At 49.3% G+C, this 22147-nt stretch overlaps 1 long non-coding RNA gene across 5 annotated transcripts in view; it reads left to right on the forward strand.

Moving 5' to 3' along the window:
* The window catches only part of LOC140255868 (uncharacterized), a 42300-nt gene extending 23559 nt beyond the window's left edge, over positions 1–18741 (forward strand). For 3 of the 5 annotated variants that reach the window (XR_011904584.1, XR_011904585.1, XR_011904582.1), the window contains 4 exons: positions 9392–10221; positions 15946–16041; positions 16617–16716; positions 17935–18741. This is a non-coding gene — a long non-coding RNA (uncharacterized lncRNA). Of the gene's footprint in view, positions 1–9391; positions 10222–15064; positions 16042–16616; positions 16717–17934 lie in introns of those variants that run through there. The other 2 variants (XR_011904583.1, XR_011904581.1) reach the window with 2 other exon arrangements.
* The last annotated feature ends 3406 nt before the right edge of the window (positions 18742–22147 follow it).

The raw sequence follows: 22147 nt of genomic DNA on the forward strand, positions 1-22147 counted from the left end.
CAAAGGGAGATTCAGACTGCTGCTATTAATGTCCTCTATGGTCACTATGGGGTTTAATGGGCGCTATGGGGTTTTATGGGATCATTTGGGGCCTTTATGGGGTCTCTATGGGGTTTAATGGGGCCTTTGGGGCCTTAGGGTGTCCGATGGGGTTTAATGGGGTCTTATGGGATCCCTATGGGGGTTTAATAAGGGCCTATGGGATGTTATGGGGTCCTTATGGGGCTTAATGGGATCTTCTGGGATATTTATGGGGCATGATGTGCGTGTGTGTGTGTGTGTGTGTGTGTGTGTATGTATGTGTGCATATACCCCATAAGACCTCACTGGCCCCCATAGAGACCCCATAGGCCCCATTTGAACCCCATAGGACCCCATAGAGACCCCATAGGCCCTAATTGGAACCCATAGGTCCCATTTGAACCCCATAGGACCCCATAAGACCCATTTGAACCCCATAGGACCCCATAAGACCCCATAGGCCTCCATTAAACCCAATAGAGAACTGATGTGAGATGTGTGTCTGTGTGTGTGTCTGTGTGTGTGTCTGTATAATGGCCTTATATCCCATAGCTGGATGGAGTTTTGTCCCTATGCTGTTCCTGTTGTGTGTTGGTGCCTTTATGAGGCATCCCTTCCTTATACCCCATATCCATCCTGTTGTTCCTATTGCGGTGCTGATGCCTTTATTAACCATCCCTTATACCCCATATCCATCCTGTTGTTCCTATTGCAGTGCTGATGCCTTTATTAACCATCCCTTATACCCCATATCCATCCTGTTGTTCCTATTGCTGATGCCTTTATTAATCCTCCCTGCTTTCCATCCTCACATGCTGCAGGTTGGATTCCTCCACTGAGTCCGGATTGTTGCCGCTCCGCATCCATGTGTGTCAGCTCAGCATCTGTGTGCACAATGAAACACCAGTCACCGATTGGCTGCAGGATCATCCCATTGGCTGCTGGACCCCATTGTGCACCACAGACCCCACTGTGTGCTGTAGGATCATCCCATTAGGTGTAAGATCATCCCATGGGCTGCAGGACCCCATTGTGTGCTGTAGGATCGTCCCATTGTGTGCTGTAGGATCATCTATCTCCATCGTCATCACCTTCATCACCATAATAATGGCCTATTGCTAATTAATAATGCTCCATCACTAATACTACTCTATTGCTAATTAATATTAATACCCTTGTGGCCGCTGAGGGTATTGCAGCTCCCATTAAACCCTATGGGCCCGATTAAACCCTATGGGCTCCATTATAGCGCCGCCTTGTGGCTGTTAATGGTATTGCAGACCCCCATTATACCCTATGGACCCCATTAAACCCTATGGGCCCCATTATATCCTATGGGCCCCATTAAACCCTATGGGCTCTATTATAGCGCCACCTTGTGGCCGCTGAGGGTATTGCAGCTCTTATAAACCCTATGGTCCCGATTAAACCCTATGGGCTCCATTATAGCGCCGCCTTGTGGCTGTTAATGGTATTGCAGGCCCCATTAATCCCTATGGTCCCCATTAAACCCTATGGACCCCATTAAACCCTATGGGCTCCGTTATAGCTCCGCCTTGTGGCTGTTAATGGTATTGCAGCCCCCATTAAACCCTATGGGCCCCATTAAACCCTATGGGCCCCATTAAACCCTATGGACCCCATTAAACCCTATGGGCTCCGTTATAGCGCCGCCTTGTGGCTGTTAATGGTATTGCAGGCCCCCATTAAACCCTATGGGCCCCATTAAACCCTATGGTCCCGATTAAACCCTATGGGCTCCATTATAGCGCCGCCTTGTGGCTGTTAATGGTATTGCAGGCCCCCATTATACCCTATGGGCCCCATTAAACCCTATGGGCTCTGTTATAGCGCCGCCTTGTGGCTATTGAGGGTATTGCAGGTCCCCATTAAACCCAATGGTCTCCATTAAACCCTATGGGCCCCATTAAACCCTATGGGCCCCATTAAACCCTATGGGCTCCATTATAGCGCCGCCTTGTGGCTGTTAATGGTATTGCAGGCCCCCATTATACCCTAAATTATTTATTTATTTATTATTATTTATTTATTTATTCTATTTTTATTTTATTTTATTTTTATTTTATTTTATATTTATTTTATTTTATTTTTATTTTATTTTATTATTATTTATTATTTATTGAAATAAAACTATATTTTCGGAAATATAAACTAATAAACTAATAAACTAACAACTAATAAAACTATATTGCCGGAAGGGACGCTGCTGCGCATGTCCAAAATGGCGGCGGAAAAGCGGTACAGCGTATGTCCAAAATGGCGTCCTCCAGTTTTGGCGGGATATCCCTCAATGCACCCTGGCGGAAGGGACGCTACTGCGCATGTCCAAAATGGCGTCGGAGAAGCGCTACTGCGCATGTCCAAAATGGCGTCCACCAATTTTGGCGGGATATCCCACAATGCACCGCGGCGGAAGGGACGCTACTGCGCATGTCCAAAATGGCGTCGGAGAAGCGCTACTGCGCATGTCCAAAATGGCGTCCTCCAATTTTGGCGGGATATCCCACAATGCACCGCGGCAGAAGGGACGCTACTGCGCATGTCCAAAATGGCGGCGAATACAGCGCTACTGCGCATGTCCAAAATGGCGTCCTCCAATTTTGGCGGGATATCCCACAATGCAACGCGGCAGAAGGGACGCTACAGCGCATGTCCAAAATGGCGGCGAATACAGCGCTACTGCGCATGTCCAAAATGGCGTCCTCCAATTTTGGTGGGATATCCCACAATGCACCGCGGCAGAAGGGACGCTACTGCGCATGTCCAAAATGGCGGCGAATACAGCGCTACTGCGCATGTCCAAAATGGCGTCCTCCAATTTTGGCGGGATATCCCACAATGCACCGCGGCGGAAGGGACGCTACCGCGCATGTCCAAAATGGCGGCGAAAACAGCGCTACTGCGCATGTCCAAAATGGCGGCGAATACAGCGCTACTGCGCATGTCCAAAATGGCGTCCTCCAATTTTGGCGGGATATCCCACAATGCAACGCGGCAGAAGGGACGCTACAGCGCATGTCCAAAATGGCGGCGAATACAGCGCTACTGCGCATGTCCAAAATGGCGTCCTCCAATTTTGGTGGGATATCCCACAATGCACCGCGGCAGAAGGGACGCTACTGCGCATGTCCAAAATGGCGGCGAATACAGCGCTACTGCGCATGTCCAAAATGGCGACCTCCAATTTTGGCGGGATATCCCACAATGCACCGCGGCGGAAGGGACGCTACCGCGCATGTCCAAAATGGCGGCGAAAACAGCGCTACTGCGCATGTCCAAAATGGCGTCCTCCAATTTTGGCGGGATATCCCACATTGCACCGCGGCAGAAGGGACGCTACTGCGCATGTCCAAAATGGCGGCGAATACAGCGCTACTGCGCATGTCCAAAATGGCGTCCTCCAATTTTGGCGGGATATCCCACAATGCACCGCGGCGGAAGGGACGCTACCGCGCATGTCCAAAATGGCGGCGAATACAGCGCTACTGCGCATGTCCAAAATGGCGACCTCCAATTTTGGCGGGATATCCCACAATGCACCGCGGCGGAAGGGACGCTACCGCGCATGTCCAAAATGGCGGCGAAAACAGCGCTACTGCGCATGTCCAAAATGGCGTCCTCCAATTTTGGCGGGATATCCCACATTGCACCGCGGCAGAAGGGACGCTACTGCGCATGTCCAAAATGGCGGCGAATACAGCGCTACTGCGCATGTCCAAAATGGCGTCCTCCAATTTTGGCGGGATATCCCACAATGCACCGCGGCAGAAGGGACGCTACTGCGCATGTCCAAAATGGCGGCGGAGAAGCGCTACTGCGCATGCCCCATTAAACCCTATGGGCCTCATTATACCCTATGGGCTCCATTATAGCGCCGCCTTGTGGCTGTTAATGGTATTGCAGCCCCCATTATACCCTATGGGCCCCATTATACCCTATGGGCCCCATTATACCCTATGGGCCCCATTAAACCCTATGGGCTCCATTATAGCGCCGCCTTGTGGCTGTTAATGGTATTGCAGCCCCCATTATACCCTATGGGCCCCATTAAACCCTATGGGCTCCATTATACCCTATGGGCCCCATTAAACCCTATGGGCTCCATTAAACCCTATGGGGTCCCATATAGCTTATGTTAGAGCGGCACCTGGTGGCCGCCCCTTTGGACTCCAGCCTACCGGGGGTGTGGCTTCATGGCTCATTAGCATATGGGGCTCCGCCCCTTTAGACTGGAGACTGCAGACCCCATTAAACCCTATGGGCCCCATTAAACCCTATGGGCCCCGTTAAACCCTATGGGCTCCATTATAGCGCCACCTTGTGGCTATTGAGAGTATTGCAGGCCCCCATTAAACCCTATGGGCCCCATTAAACCCTATGGACCCCATTAAACCCTATGGGCCCCGTTATAGCTCCGCCTTGTGGCTGTTAATGGTATTGCAGCCCCCATTAAACCCTATGGGCCCCATTAAACCCTATGTACCCCATTAAACCCTATGGGCTCCGTTATAGCGCCGCCTTGTGGCTGTTAATGGTATTGCAGGCCCCCATTAAACCCTATGGGCCCCATTAAACCCTATGGGCCCCATTAAAACCTATGGGCCCCATTAAACCCTATGGGCTCCATTATAGCGCCGCCTTGTGGCTGTTAATGGTATTGCAGCCCCCATTATACCCTATGGGCCCCATTATACCCTATGGGCCCCATTATACACTATGGGCCCCATTAAACCCTATTGGCTCCATTATAGCGCCGCCTTGTGGCTGTTAATGGTATTGCAGGCCCCCATTATACCCTATGGGCCCCATTAAACCCTATGGGCTCCATTAAACCCTATGGGGTCCCATATAGCTTATGTTAGAGCGGCACCTGGTGGCCGCCCCTTTGGACTCCAGCCTACCGGGGGTGTGGCTTCATGGCTCATTAGCATATGGGGCTCCGCCCCTTTAGACTGGAGACTGCAGACCCCATTAAACCCTATGGGCCCCATTAAACCCTATGGGCCCCGTTAAACCCTATGGGCTCCATTATAGCGCCACCTTGTGGCTATTGAGAGTATTGCAGGCCCCCATTAAACCCTATGGGCCCCATTAAACCCTATGGGCCTCATTAAACCCTATGGGCTCCATTATAGCGCCGCCTTGTGGCTGTTAATGGTATTGCAGGCCCCCATTATACCCTATGGGCCCCATTATACCCTATGGGCCCCATTATACCCTATGGGCCCCATTAAACCCTATGAGCTCCGTTATAGCGCCGCCTTGTGTCTGTTAATGGTATTGCAGCCCCCATTATACCCTATGGGCCCCATTAAACCCTATGGACCCCATTAAACCCTATGGGCTCCGTTATAGCTCCGCCTTGTGGCTGTTAATGGTATTGCAGCCCCCATTAAACCCTATGGGCCCCATTAAACCCTATGGACCCCATTAAACCCTATGGGCTCCGTTATAGCGCCGCCTTGTGGCTGTTAATGGTATTGCAGGCCCCCATTAAACCCTATGGGCCCCATTAAACCCTATGGGCCCCATTAAAACCTATGGGCCCCATTAAACCCTATGGGCTCCATTATAGCGCCGCCTTGTGGCTGTTAATGGTATTGCAGCCCCCATTATACCCTATGGGCCCCATTAAACCCTATGGACCCCATTAAACCCTATGGGCTCCGTTATAGCGCCGCCTTGTGGCTGTTAATGGTATTGCAGGCCCCCATTAAACCCTATGGGCCCCATTAAACCCTATGGTCCCGATTAAACCCTATGGGCTCCATTATAGCGCCGCCTTGTGGCTGTTAATGGTATTGCAGGCCCCCATTATACCCTATGGGCCCCATTAAACCCTATGGGCTCCATTATAGCGCCGCCTTGTGGCTGTTAATGGTATTGCAGGCCCCCATTATACCCTAAATTATTTATTTATTTATTATTATTTATTTATTTATTCTATTTTTATTTTATTTTATTTTTATTTTATTTTATATTTATTTTATTTTATTTTTATTTTATTTTATTATTATTTATTATTTATTGAAATAAAATTATATTTTCGGAAATATAAACTAATAAACTAATAAACTAACAACTAATAAAACTATATTGCCGGAAGGGACGCTGCTGCGCATGTCCAAAATGGCGGCGGAAAAGCGGTACAGCGTATGTCCAAAATGGCGTCCTCCAGTTTTGGCGGGATATCCCTCAATGCACCCTGGCGGAAGGGACGCTACTGCGCATGTCCAAAATGGCGTCGGAGAAGCGCTACTGCGCATGTCCAAAATGGCGTCCACCAATTTTGGCGGGATATCCCACAATGCACCGCGGCGGAAGGGACGCTACTGCGCATGTCCAAAATGGCGTCGGAGAAGCGCTACTGCGCATGTCCAAAATGGCGTCCTCCAATTTTGGCGGGATATCCCACAATGCACCGCGGCAGAAGGGACGCTACTGCGCATGTCCAAAATGGCGGCGAATACAGCGCTACTGCGCATGTCCAAAATGGCGTCCTCCAATTTTGGCGGGATATCCCACAATGCAACGCGGCAGAATGGACGCTACGGCGCATGTCCAAAATGGCGGCGAATACAGCGCTACTGCGCATGTCCAAAATGGCGTCCTCCAATTTTGGCGGGATATCCCACAATGCACCGCGGCAGAAGGGACGCTACTGCGCATGTCCAAAATGGCGGCGAATACAGCGCTACTGCGCATGTCCAAAATGGCGGCGGAGAAGCGCTACTGCGCATGTCCAAAATGGCGTCCTCCAATTTTGGCGGGATATCCCACAATGCACCGCGGCAGAAGGGACGCTACTGCGCATGTCCAAAATGGCGGCGAAAACAGCGCTACTGCGCATGTCCAAAATGGCGTCCTCCAATTTTGGCGGGATATCCCACAATGCACCGCGGCAGAAGGGACGCTACTGCGCATGTCCAAAATGGCGGCGGAGAAGCGCTACTGCGCATGTCCAAAATGGCGACCTCCAATTTTGGCGGGATATCCCACAATGCACCGCGGCGGAAGGCACGCTACTGCGCATGTCCAAAATGGCGTCGTAGAAGCGCTACTGCGCATGTCCAAAATGGCGTCCTCCAATTTTGGCCGGATATCCCACAATGCACCGCGGCAGAAGGGATGCTACTGCGCATGTCCAAAATGGCGTCGGAGAAGCGCTACTGCGCATGTCCAAAACGGCGTCCTCCAATTTTGGCGGGATATCCCACAATGCACAGCGGCGGAAGGGACGCTACTGCGCATGTCCAAAATGGCGGCGGAGATGCTCTACTGCGCATGTCCAAAATGGCGTCATCCAATTTTGGCGGGATATCCCACAATGCACCGCGGCGGAAGGGACGCTACTGCGCATGTCCAAAATGGCGGCGAAAACAGCGCTTCTGCGCATGTCCAAAATGGCGTCCTCCAATTTTGGCGGGATATCCCACAATGCACCGCGGCGGAAGGGACGCTACTGCGCATGTCCAAAATGGCGGCGGAGAAGCGCTACTGCGCATGTCCAAAATGGCGTCCTCCAATTTTGGCGGGATATCCCACAATGCACCGCGGCGGAAGGGACGCTACTGCGCATGTCCAAAATGGCGGCGAATACAGCGCTACTGCGCATGTCCAAAATGGCGTCCTCCAATTTTGGCGGGATATCCCACAATGCACCGCAACAGAAGGGACGCTACTGCGCATGTCCAAAATGGCGGCGGAGAAGCGCTACTGCGCTTGTCCATAATGGCGTCCTCCAATTTTGGCGGGATATCCCACAATGCACCGCGGCAGAAGGGACGCTACTGCGCATGTCCAAAATGGCGGCGGAGAAGCGCTACTGCGCATGTCCAAAATGGCGTCCTCCAATTTTGGCGGGATATCCCACAATGCACCGCGGCGGAAGGGACGCTACTGCGCATGTCCAAAATGGCGGCGGAGAAGCGCTACTGCGCATGTCCAAAATGGCGGCGAAAACAGCGCTACTGCGCATGTCCAAAATGGCGTCCTCCAATTTTGGCGGGATATCCCACAATGCACCGCGGCAGAAAGGACGCTACTGCGCATGTCCAAAATGGCGTCGGAGAAGCGCTACTGCGCATGTCCAAAATGGCGTCCTCCAATTTTGGCGGGATATCCCACAATGCACCGCGGCAGAAGGGACGCTACTGCGCATGTCCAAAATGGCGGCGGAGAAGCGCTACTGCGCATGTCCAAAATGCCGACCTCCTCCTGCCGCGTTATATCCCACAATGCACCGCGGCGGAAGGGACGCTACTGCGCATGTCCAAAACGGCGGCGGAGAAGCGCTACTGCGCATGTCCAAAATTGCGGCGGAAAAGCGCTACTGCGCATGACCAAAATGGCGACCTCCTATTTTAGCGGCGTTCTCTCCCGCCTTTGGCGCGCCCCGCGGTTTCTCGTTCGTTCTCCCTCAGCCGAACCCCGCGGGAGCAGACAAGGAGCCTCCATCGGCGGAGCGGTTTGTGCGTGGGATCAGGGCAGCCCGTCAGCCGGACGGAGCCGTCCTACGCGGGGTAGAAGCGCAGCGATCGTCGCTGCCCCCGGCCGGGTGAGCTCCCGGGTCCGGTTGGTTCCGGCTGGGGTAGAAAAGCTGCCGGCAGTTCCTGCCCGGGGAACAACAGTCGGACCGTGGAACAGCGTTTGGACGCAGGGAAAAGTCCGGGAGCGTCGCAGCAGGAGCTGCAGGTTGTTGCCTCGTTGCTGTTCTCAGCCATGGCAACGATAACGGGGTGTTCGTGCTGCTGTTCCCATCTATTGCTTATGGCCAGGTACCGTGTATTGCAGTCAGTGCTATCAAAGCGCTTGAAAGAAGGCCTGCAGCTCTGACTCAGTGCAGTGTGAAGCCGGCAGTGTGTGTGACTATGAAATAGATGGTCGTCTATTGTTGGTTTACTTATGATATATAAAATTGCTGCTAATGTCCCCCTATAGCCCCCCATCATCCCATTGCCCCCTATAGCCCTCCATTGCTTAGGAGTGTGGGGGTGAGCCATGGAGTGGGGTGAGTGATCCCTTCCTTGTGGGGTGGGGTGAGTGTTCCCTTCCTTGTGGGGTGGGGTGAGTGTTCCCTTCCTTGTGGGGTGGGGTGAGTGATCCCTTCCTTGTGGGGTGGGGTGAGTGATCCCTTCCTTGTGGAGTGGGGTGAGTGATCCCTTCCTTGTGGAGTGGGGTGAGTGATCCCTTCCTTGTGGAGTGGGGTGAGTGATCCCTTCCTTGTGGAGTGGGGTGAGTGATTCCTTCCTTGTGGGGTGGGGTGAGTGTTCCCTTCCTTATGGGGTGAGCCATGGAGTGGGGTGAGTGATCCTTTCCTTATTTTAAGGCTGTGTTTTTCTCTTTTTAGTGGATCCTGACCCCATTTCAGGGCTGGCAGCGGCAGGAGCAGCATCTGTACCTGATTGCTTCCTTGGGAGTGTGGGCTGTTTGTCTCTGGAATGAGGTGAGTGATTCCTTTATTTTGGGGCTGGGAGCTCTGTTTTTCTCAGGGGGTTGTGACCATATTTAAGGGGTGCCACCTGCAAGGGACACATATCTCCTTGCAGACTGTTTTCTGTGGGGTGAGCCCCGCTCCTCGGGAAGGGGTGAGTGATTCCTGCCTTATTGCAGGGCTGTGATCTGCCCCTGTTGGGGCTCATAGCTGCATTGGAAGGCTGGCAGCCATGAGGGCAGTATCTCTCCTTGGGGACTGCTTCCTTTGGAGTGTGGGGTGAGCTCTGGGCCTTGGATTGGGGTGAGGGGTTCTTTATGTCAGGGCTGTGCTGCCCTCATTTCTGGGGCAGCCTGACCACATTGAAGTGTCAGCAGCTGTACGGGTGGTGTTTCTCCCTGGAGTTTGCCTCCTGCGGGCTGTGGGTGAGTGTTTGTCTTTGGTTTCTGCTTTGTTTCAGGGCTGTGAGCTCTGCCATTTTTAGGTATCCCGACCACTGCAGTGCCTGCTTGTGCAAAAGGTGCTGCCCTGCACATGTGGGTAGTGCCTTCATTGTTGCATTGTGTCCAACAGGTGCCAGCAGAGCCCTGAGAGATGTGCAGCTCCTGACGAGAACAGCGAGGAACAGAAACCTGCATTGCCTGGAACGCCTCGGAACTCAACTTTGCTGGCCGGGAATTGCCTGCCCAGCAGATAAGAGCAGCACACACTGACTGTGTTGGATCTGTTCCATACTGAGACCCAAGGTAACGTTCCAGAGCTCATTTCTGCACTTCAGTGCTTAATTCTTATTGCAGTGCCCTTCTTGCTGCCCCCAAATGCAGCCATTGCCTTTTGCTGCCCCCAAATGCAGCCATCTCTTTCTGCCCCCCAAGTCCAGCCTGTGTGTCGTGCCCCATAAGTGCCGCCATCACGTTCTGCCCCCCAAGTCCAGCCATCGTATTCTGCCCCTCAAGTTCGTTTCTGTTCCCCCATGGCTCCATTCAGTTCTTTATTGCTGCTGTTGCTCCTCCGTTGCAGTTCTGCGTTGTGTCCACAAGGCGGCGCTGTTGTAGCTCCCATTGCTGTTAATAGGGCTGCAATGCAAAGGGAGATTCAGACTGCTGCTATTAATGTCCTCTATGGTCACTATGGGGTTTAATGGGCGCTATGGGGTTTTATGGGATCATTTGGGGCCTTTATGGGGTCTCTATGGGGTTTAATGGGGCCTTTGGGGCCTTAGGGTGTCCGATGGGGTTTAATGGGGTCTTATGGGATCCCTATGGGGGTTTAATAAGGGCCTATGGGATGTTATGGGGTCCTTATGGGGCTTAATGGGATCTTCTGGGATATTTATGGGGCATGATGTGTGTGTGTGTGTGTGTGTGTGTGTGTGTGTGTGTGTGTGTATGTATGTGTGCATATACCCCATAAGACCTCACTGGCCCCCATAGAGACCCCATAGGCCCCATTTGAACCCCATAGGACCCCATAGAGACCCCATAGGCCCTAATTGGAACCCATAGGTCCCATTTGAACCCCATAGGACCCCATAAGACCCATTTGAACTCCATAGGACCCCATAGAGACCCCAGAAGACCCCATAGGCCTCCATTAAACCCAATAGAGAACTGATGTGAGATGTGTGTCTGTGTGTGTGTCTGTGTGTGTGTCTGTATAATGGCCTTATATCCCATAGCTGGATGGAGTTTTGTCCCTATGCTGTTCCTGTTGTGTGTTGGTGCCTTTATGAGCCATCCCTGCCTTATACCCCATATCCATCCTGTTGTTCCTATTGCAGTGCTGATGCCTTTATTAACCATCCCTTATACCCCATATCCATCCTGTTGTTCCTATTGCAGTGCTGATGCCTTTATTAACCATCCCTTATACCCCATATCCATCCTGTTGTTCCTATTGCAGTGCTGATGCCTTTATTAACCATCCCTTATACCCCATATCCATCCTGTTGTTCCTATTGCAGTGCTGATGCCTTTATTAATCCTCCCTGCTTTCCATCCTCACATGCTGCAGGTTGGATTCCTCCACTGAGTCCAGATTGTTGCCGCTCCGCATCCATGTGTGTCAGCTCAGCATCTGTGTGCACAATGAAACACCAGTCACCGATTGGCTGCAGGATCATCCCATTGGCTGCTGGACCCCATTGTGCACCACAGACCCCACTGTGTGCTGTAGGATCATCCCATTGGGTGTAAGATCATCCCATGGGCTGCAGGACCCCATTGTGTGCTGTAGGATCGTCCCATTGTGTGCTGTAGGATCATCTATCTCCATCGTCATCACCTTCATCACCATAATAATGGCCTATTGCTAATTAATAATGCTCCATCACTAATACTACTCCATTGCTAATTAATATTAATACCCTTGTGGCCGCTGAGGTTATTGCAGCTCCCATTAAACCCTATGGGCCCGATTAAACCCTATGGGCTCCATTATAGCGCCGCCTTGTGGCTGTTAATGGTATTGCAGGCCCCCATTATATCCTATGGGCCCCATTAAACCCTATGGGCCCCATTATATCCTATGGGCCCCATTAAACCCTATGGGCTCTTTTATAGCGCCACCTTGTGGCTGTTAATGGTATTGCAGGCCCCATTAATCCCTATGGTTCCCATTAAACCCTATGGACCCCATTAAACCCTATGGTCCCGATTAAACCCTATGGGCTCCATTATAGCGCCGCCTTGTGGCTGTTAATGGTATTGCAGGCCCCCATTATACCCTAAATTATTTATTTATTTATTATTATTTATTTATTTATTCTATTTTTATTTTATTTTATTTTTATTTTATTTTATATTTATTTTATTTTATTTTTATTTTATTATTATTTATTATTTATTGAAATAAAACTATATTTTCGGAAATATAAACTAAAAAACTAATAAACTAACAACTAATAAAACTATATTGCCGGAAGGGACGCTGCTGCGCATGTCCAAAATGGCGTCCTCCAGTTTTGGCGGGATATCCCACAATGCACCCTGGCGGAAGGAACGCTACTGCGCATGTCCAAAATGGCGTCGGAGAAGCGCTACTGCGCATGTCCAAAATGGCGTCCACCAATTTCGGCGGGATATCCCACAATGCACCGCGGCGGAAGGGACGCTACTGCGCATGTCCAAAATGGCGCCGAATACAGCGCTACTGCGCATGTCCAAAATGGCGTCCTCCAATTTTGGCGGGATATCCCACAATGCACCGCGGCAGAAGGGACGCTACTGCGCATGTCCAAAATGGCGGCGGAGAAGCGCTACTGCGCATGTCCAAAATGGCGTCCTCCAATTTTGGCCGGATATCCCACAATGCACCGCGGCAGAAGGGACGCAACTGCGCATGTCCAAAATGGCGTCCTCCAATTTTGGCGGGACATCCCACAATGCACCGCGGCAGAAGGGACGCTACTGCGCATGTCCAAAATGGCGGCGAATACAGCGCTACTGCGCATGTCCAAAATGGCGTCCTCCAATTTTGGCGGGATATCCCACAATGCACCGCGGCAGAAGGGACGCTACTGCGCATGTCCAAAATGGCGGCGGAGAAGCGCTACTGCGCATGTCCAAAATGGCGTCCTCCAATTTTGGCGGGATATCCCACAATGCACCGCGGCGGAAGGGACGCTACTGCGCATGTCCAAAATGGCGGCGGAGAAGCGCTACTGCGCATGCCCCATTAAACCCTATGTGCCCCATTAAACACTATGGGCTCCATTATACCCTATGGGCCCCATTATACCCTATGGGCTCTATTATACCCTATGGGCCCCATTATACCCTATGGGCTCCATTATAGCGCCGCCTTGTGGCTGTTAATGGTATTGCAGGCCCCCATTATACCCTATGGGCCCGATTAAACCCTATGGGCTCCGTTATAGCTCCGCCTTGTGGCTGTTAATGGTATTGCAGCCCCCATTATACCCTATGGGCCCCATTAAACCCTATGGACCCCATTAAACCCTATGGACCCCATTAAACCCTATGGGCTCCGTTATAGCGCCGCCTTGTGGCTGTTAATGGTATTGCAGGCCCCCATTATATCCTATGGGCCCCATTAAACCCTATGGGCCCCATTAAACCCTATGGGCCCCATTAAACCCTATGGGCTCCATTATAGCGCCACCTTGTGGCTGTTAATGGTATTGCAGGCCCCCATTATACCCTATGGGCCCCATTAAAACCTATGGTCCCGATTAAACCCTATGGGCTCCATTATAGCGCCGCCTTGTGGCTGTTAATGGTATTGCAGGCCCCCATTATACCCTATGGGCCCCTTTAAACCCTATGTGCTCTATTATAGCGCCACCTTGTGGCTATTGAGGGTATTGCAGGTCCCCATTAAACCCAATGGTCTCCATTAAACCCTATGAGCCCCATTAAACCCTATGGGCCCCATTAAACCCTATGGGCTCCATTATAGCGCCGCCTTGTGGCTGTTAATGGTATTGCAGGCCCCCATTATACCCCAAATTATTTATTTATTTATTATTATTTATTTTTTTATTCTATTTTTATTTTATTTTATTTTTATTTTATTTTATATTTATTTTATTTTATTCTTATTTTATTATTATTTATTATTTATTGAAATAAAACTATATTTTCGGAAATATAAACTAATAAACTAATAAACTAACAACTTATAAAACTATATTGCCGGAAGGGACGCTGCTGCGCATGTCCAAAATGGCGGCGGAAAAGCGGTACTGCGTATGTCCAAAATGGCGTCCTCCAGTTTTGGCGGGATATCCCACAATGCACCCTGGCGGAAGGGACGCTACTGCGCATGTCCAAAATGGCGTCGGAGAAGCGCTACTGCGCATGTCAAAAATGGCGTCCACCAATTTTGGCGGGATATCCCACAATGCACCGCGGCGGAAGGGACGCTACTGCGCATGTCCAAAATGGCGGCGAATACAGCGCTACTGCGCATGTCCAAAATGGCGTCCTCCAATTTTGGCGGGATATCCCACAATGCACCGCGGCAGAAGGGACGCTACTGCGCATGTCCAAAATGGCGGCGGAAAAGCGCTTCTGCGCATGTCCAAAATGGCGTCCTCCAATTTTGGCGGGATATCCCACAATGCACCGCGGCAGAAGGGACGCTACTGCGCATGTCCAACATGGCGGCGGAGAAGCGCTACTGCGCATGTCCAAAATGGCGTCCTCCAATTTTGGCGGGATATCCCACAATGCACCGTGGCAGAAGGGACGCTACTGCGCATGTTCAAAATGGCGGCGGAGAAGCGCTACTGCGCATGTACAAAATGGCGGCGAAAACAGCGCTACTGCGCATGTCCAGAATGGCGTCCTCCAATTTTGGCGGGATATCCCGCAATGCACCGCGGCGGAAGGGACGCTACTGCGCATGTCCAAAATGGCGGCGGAGAAGCGCTACTGCGCATGTCCAAAATGGCGTCCTCCAATTTTGGCGGGATATCCCACAATGCACCGCGGCAGAAGGGACGCTACTGCGCATGTCCAAAATGGCGGCGGAGAAGCGCTACTGCGCATGTCCAAAATGCCGACCTCCTCCTGCCGCGTTATATCCCACAATGCACCGCGGCAGAAGGGACGCTACTGCGCATGTCCAAAACGGCGGCGGAGAAGCGCTACTGCGCATGTCCAAAATTGCGGCGGAAAAGCGCTACTGCGCATGACCAAAATGGCGACCTCCTATTTTAGCGGCGTTCTCTCCCGCCTTTGGCGCGCCCCGCGGTTTCTCGTTCGTTCTCCCTCAGCCGAACCCCGCGGGAGCAGACAAGGAGCCTCCATCGGCGGAGCGGTTTGTGCGTGGGATCAGGGCAGCCCGTCAGCCGGACGGAGCCGTCCTACGCGGGGTAGAAGCGCAGCGATCGTCGCTGCCCCCGGCCGGGTGAGCTCCCGGGTCCGGTTGGTTCCGGCTGGGGTAGAAAAGCTGCCGGCAGTTCCTGCCCGGGGAACAACAGTCGGACCGTGGAACAGCGTTTGGACGCAGGGAAAAGTCCGGGAGCGTCGCAGCAGGAGCTGCAGGTTGTTGCCTCGTTGCTGTTCTCAGCCATGGCAACGATAACGGGGTGTTCGTGCTGCTGTTCCCATCTATTGCTTATGGCCAGGTACCGTGTATTGCAGTCAGTGCTATCAAAGCGCTTGAAAGAAGGCCTGCAGCTCTGACTCAGTGCAGTGTGAAGCCGGCAGTGTGTGTGACTATGAAATAGATGGTCGTCTATTGTTGGTTTACTTATGATATATAAAATTGCTGCTAATGTCCCCCTATAGCCCCCCATCATCCCATTGCCCCCTATAGCCCTCCATTGCTTAGGAGTGTGGGGGTGAGCCATGGAGTGGGGTGAGTGATCCCTTCCTTGTGGGGTGGGGTGAGTGATTCCTTCCTTGTGGGGTGGGGTGAGTGTTCCCTTCCTTATGGGGTGAGCCATGGAGTGGGGTGAGTGATCCTTTCCTTATTTTAAGGCTGTGTTTTTCTCTTTTTAGTGGATCCTGACCCCATTTCAGGGCTGGCAGCGGCAGGAGCAGCATCTGTACCTGATTGCTTCCTTGGGAGTGTGGGCTGTTTGTCTCTGGAATGAGGTGAGTGATTCCTTTATTTTGGGGCTGGGAGCTCTGTTTTTCTCAGGGGGTTGTGACCATATTTAAGGGGTGCCACCTGCAAGGGACACATATCTCCTTGCAGACTGTTTTCTGTGGGGTGAGCCCCGCTCCTCGGGAAGGGGTGAGTGATTCCTGCCTTATTGCAGGGCTGTGATCTGCCCCTGTTGGGGCTCATAGCTGCATTGGAAGGCTGGCAGCCATGAGGGCAGTATCTCTCCTTGGGGACTGCTTCCTTTGGAGTGTGGGGTGAGCTCTGGGCCTTGGATTGGGGTGAGGGGTTCTTTATGTCAGGGCTGTGCTGCCCTCATTTCTGGGGCAGCCTGACCACATTGCAGTGTCAGCAGCTGTAAGGGTGGTGTTTCTCCCTGGAGTTTGCCTCCTGCGGGCTGTGGGTGAGTGTTTGTCTTTGGGATGGGGTGAATGTTTTCTGCTTTGTTTCAGGGCTGTGAGCTCTGCCATTTTTAGGTATCCCGACCACTGCAGTGCCTGCTTGTGCAAAAGGTGCTGCCCTGCACATGTGGGTAGTGCCTTCATTGCTGTATTGTGTCCAACAGGTGCCAGCAGAGCCCTGAGAGATGTGCAGCTCCTGATGAGAACAGCGAGGAACAGAAACCTGCATTGCCTGGAATGGCCCTGAACCAGCTTTGCTGACCGGTAACTCTCAGCCCAGCAGATAAGAGCAGCACACACTGACTGTGTTGGATCTGTTCCATACTGAGACCCAAGATAATGTTCCAGAGCTCATTTCTGCACTTCAGTGCTTAATTCTTATTGCAGTGCCCTTCTTGCTGCCCCCAAATGCAGCCATTGCCTCTTGCCCCCCAAGTGCTGCCATCTCTCTCTGCCCCCCAAGTACAGCCTGTGTGTCGTGCCCCATAAGTGCCGCCATCACATTCTGCCCCCCAAGTTCGTTTCTGTTCCCCCATGGCTCCATTCAGTTCTTTATTGCTGCTGTTGCTCTTCCGTTGCAGTTCTGCGTTGTGTCCACAAGGCGGCGCTGTTGTAGCTCCCATTGCTGTTAATAGGGCTGCAATGCAAAGGGAGATTCAGACTGCTGCTATTAATGTCCTCTATGGTCACTATGGGGTTTAATGGGCGCTATGGGGTTTTATGGGATCATTTGGGGCCTTTATGGGGTCTCTATGGGGTTTAATGGGGCCTTTGGGGCCTTAGGGTGTCCGATGGGGTTTAATGTGGTCTTATGGGATCCCTATGGGGGTTTAATAAGGGCCTATGGGATGTTATGGGGTCCTTATGGGGCTTAATGGGATCTTCTGGGATATTTATGGGCCATGATGTGTGTGTGTGTGTGTGTGTGTATGTGTGTGTGTGTGTGTGTGTGCATATACCCCATAAGACCTCACTGGCCCCCATAGAGACCCCATAGGCCCCATTTGAACCCCATAGGACCCCATAGAGACCCCATAAGACCCCATAGGCCTCCATTAAACCCCATAGAGACCTGATGTGAGATGTGTGTCTGTGTGTGTCTGTGTGTGTCTGTGTGTGTCTGTGTGTGTCTGTGTGTGTCTGTGTGTGTCTGTGTGTGTCTGTGTGTGTCTGTGTGTGTCTGTGTGTGTCTGTGTGTGTCTGTGTGTGTCTGTGTGTGTCTGTGTGTGTCTGTGTGTCTGTCTGTATAATGGCCCTATATCCCATAGCTGGATGGCGTTTTGTCCCTATGCTGTTCCTGTTGTGTGTTGGTGCCTTTATGAGCCATCCCTGCCTTATACCCCATATCCATCCTGTTGTTCCTATTGCAGTGCTGATGCCTTTATTAACCATCCCTTATACCCCATATCCATCCTGTTGTTCCTATTGCAGTGCTGATGCCTTTATTTAATCCTCCCTGCTTTCCATCCTCACATGCTGCAGGTTGGATTCCTCCACTGAGTCCAGATTGTTGCCGCTCCGCATCCATGTGTGTCAGCTCAGCATCTGTGTGCACAATGAAACACCAGTCACCGATTGGCTGCAGGATCATCCCATTGGCTGCTGGACCCCATTGTGCACCACTGACCCCACTGTGTGCTGTAGGATCATCCCATGGGCTGCTGGACCCCACTGTGTGGTGTAGGATCATCCCATGGGCTGCAGGACCCCATTGTGTGCTGTAGGATCATCCCATTGGGTTTAGGATCATCCCATGGGCTGCTGGACCCCATTGTTTGCATTCTGCCACCAGGTGACCCGGCGATGTGAAGTTGTTCTCACTGTCTCATGACACCGTGGGAAATAACTTCAAGTTATGACTGGGGGCCTGAGGAAGAAGGCCAGGAGGTCCCAAGGGTCAGGCTGTGATCATTAGAATAGAAGTCTAAGAGGTCTCCCAGGGGCACAGGCGAATCCAAGGCTCTGCAAAACTAAGATCTCAACTAAGTGTGGGCAGCTTGGGGATAAATACCTTAGAAAATGGAATGGATTGGAGACCATCCAGCTTCTGCCTTGGGAGACTTAACACTTCCTAGGTTAAGCTAGCCTTGAATTGAACCAAAAGTAATAAAAAGTTCCTCAATCATCTGTTGTTCTGGGCTTTTCTGTTATGGTGTTTTCTAAGACTGCTTGTATTTCTTTTTGCTCTGTACGGAGATACTTGAGCCAGTGGTATGGGAATAAAAGCGACAGGATGGGTTTGGCAATTAAACAACTAAAAAGTTTCAATAAAGATCTACAAAAACGTGAGGATTCTCAGTAAAATATCTTTCATTCTGGAAAAGTCAAGGAAATCATGAAACCATAAGGAAGAAGAAAGAAGTTCTGTAACACACTGCGTGTGTGTGTACACCTGCGTGTGTGTACACCTGCGTGTGTGTACACCTGCGTGTGTGTACACCTGCGTGTGTGTACACCTGCGTGTGTGTACACCTGCGTGTATATCTGTGTGTGTGTATATCTGTGTGTGTGTATATCTGTGTGTGTGTATATCTGCGTGTGTGTGTATATCTCTGTGTGTGTATATCTCTGTGTGTGTATGTTATTGTGTGTGTATATCTGTGTGTGAATGTCTGTGTGTGTGTATCTGTGTGCATGTATCTGTGCGTGTATCTGCGTGAGTGTGTATCTGCGTGAGTGTGTATCTGCGTGAGTGTGTATCTGCGTGAGTGTGTATCTGCGTGAGTGTGTATCTGCGTGAGTGTGTATCTGCGTGAGTATGTATCTGCGTGAGTATGTATCTGCGTGAGTTTATATCTGCGTGAGTTTATATCTGCGTGAGTTTATATCTGCGTGTGCTTATATCTGCGTGTGCTTATATCTGCGTGTGCTTATATCTGCATGTATATCTGTGTGTGTGTATATCTGTGTTTCTATATATCTGTGTATGTATCTGTGTGTGCATGTCTCTGTGTGTGTATCTGTGTGTGTATATCTGTGTTTGTATCTGTGTCTATATATCTCTGTGTGTATTTCTGTGTTTGAATATATCTGTGTGTGTATGTCTGTGTGTGTATATCTGTGTCTACATATATCTGTGAGTGTATATCTCTGTGTGTGTATATCTGTGGGTATATATCTGTGTCTGTATCTGTGTGTATATAACTGTGTGTTTATATCTGTGTTTGTATATATCTCTGTGTGTATCAGTGTGTGTATGTCTGTATGTGTATAAATCTGTGTGTGTATATCTGTGTCTGTATATATCTTTGTGTGTATATCTGTGTGTGTATATCTGTGTTAATATATATCAGTGTGTGCATGTCTGTGTGTGTATATATCTGTATATATCTGTGTGTGTGTATATCTGTGTTTGTATATCTATGTATTTATCTCTGTGTGTATCTGTGTGTGTTTATCTGTGTGTCTGTATTTGTGTGTGTGTATATCTGTGTGTCTATATCTGTGTGTGTGTATATATGTGTGTGTGTATATATCTGTGTGTGCATATATCTGTGTGTGTATCTGTGTTTGTATATCTGTGTTTGTATCAGTGTGTTTGTATCTGTGTGTGTATATCTGTGTGAGTATATTTGTGTTTATATCTGTGTGTGTATATAACAGTGTGTGTATATATCTGTGTATGTATTTCTGTGTGTGTGTATCTGTGTGTATGTCTGTGTGTATGTATATCTGTGTATGTATGTCTTTGGGTATATATCTGTGTGTGTGAATATCTGTGTTTCTGTCTGTGCCTGTATATCTGTGTGTGTATATCTGTGTTTGTATATATCTCTGTGTGTATCAGTGTGTGTATGTCTGTGTGTTTATATATGTGTGTCTATATATCTGTGTGTGTTTATCTGTGCCTGTATATTTTTGTGCCTGTATATATCTGTACCTGTATATATCTGTTTGTGTGTATATCTGTGTGTATATATCTGTGTGTGTGTATATCTGCGTGTGTATGTCTGTGTGTGTATATCTGTTTGTGTATATCTGTGTGTGCATATATATCTGTGTGTGTATATATCTGTTTGTGTGTATATCTCTTTGTGTATGTCTGTGTGTGATTATATCTGTGATTATATCTGTGTGTGTGTATATCTGTGTTTGTATCTGTGTGTATATATTTCTGTGTGTATATATGTGTTTTTATATATCTGTGTGAGTGTATATCTTTGCGTGTATATCTTTGTGTGTATCTGTGTGTGTGTACATCTGTTTGTGTATGTCTGTGTGTGTATGTCTGTGTGTGTGTATATCTGTGTTTGTATCTGTGTGTATATATTTCTGTGTGTATATATGTGTTTGTATCTGTGTGTGTATATCTGTGTGTATATATCTGTGTGAGTATATCTGTGTGAGTATATTTGAGGTTGTATCTGTGTGTGTATATATCCGAGTTTGTACATATCTGTGTGTATATATCTGTGTGTGTATATCTGTGTCTGTATATATCTTTGTGTGTATATCTGTGTCTGTATATCTTTTTATATATGTGTTTGTATATATCTCTGTGTGTATTAGTGTGTATGTCTGTGTGTGTATATATATCTCTGTGTGTATATATCTGTGTCTGTATATTTGTGCCTGTATATATCTGTCTGTATTTCTGTGTGTGTATATCCATGATTGTATATATCTCTGTGTGTATCTGTGTGTGTATATCTTTGTGTGTCTATATCTGTGTGAGTATATCTGTGTGAGTATATTTGAGGTTGTATCTGTGTGTGTGTATGTGTGTGTGTATCTGTGTGTGTCTATATCTGTGAGTGCATATATCTGTGTGTGTATATCTGATAAGGAAAATGGTAAAATCCTCAGCCAATATGCTACTCATTTATCCCCTGTACAGCCCCGAACCATGACCCATGTAGGGGTGTTAGACTTTGTGAAATCATAAACAGTAGAGTAAGACAAAAATAGTGCTGACATTGTTATTTAGTAGTTAATAAGTTGGTGATCATGAGACAGATGGAATGGACTGGTCTAGCTTGGATAGCTCGGATGAAAGAAGACCATGAGACAGGTGGAATGGACTGGTCAAGACCGGATAGCTTAGATGAAAGAAGAATAACACGCGAAGCATGAAAACCGGCGCGAACCAGATCCTAAGATGGGAAACAGCATCGAGAAGAAGAACTGATGATCTATTAATAATTAGTCTTAAGAATGGATAAATAAGTGATGTAATGTTTTTCTGATCATATAAATATAGGACCTTCGTATAGCTTGAATGTCATTCACTAGGAGTGACCCGAGCTCTGTATGTCTGTTGTACTGAGCTTGTTAATAAAATCAACACTAGAGTACCCACGAGTTTGAGTCTCTCCCTGGTGTCCCTGTCCGCAACAATATCTGTGTCAGTATATATATGTGTGTGTGTATATAATTGTGTGTATAAATCTGTGTGTGTGTATATCTGTGTGTGTCTGTATCTCTGTGTGTATATCTCTCTGTGTGTGTATATCTGTGTGTATACCTGTGTGTGTATGTCTGTGTGTGTATATATCTGTATGTGTACATATCTGTGTGTGTATATCTGTGTTTGTATCTGTGTGTATATATCTGTGTCTGTATATATCTGTGTGTATATATCTTTGTGTGTATATCTGTGTGTGTATATATCTCTGTGTATTAGTGTGTGTATGTCTGTGTATGTATAGATCTGTGTGTGTATATATCTGTCTGTAAATATCTGTGTGTGTGTATA

The sequence above is a fragment of the Excalfactoria chinensis genome, chromosome 8 (assembly GCF_039878825.1).
Source record: "Excalfactoria chinensis isolate bCotChi1 chromosome 8, bCotChi1.hap2, whole genome shotgun sequence".
Lineage (NCBI taxonomy): Eukaryota > Metazoa > Chordata > Aves > Galliformes > Phasianidae > Excalfactoria > Excalfactoria chinensis.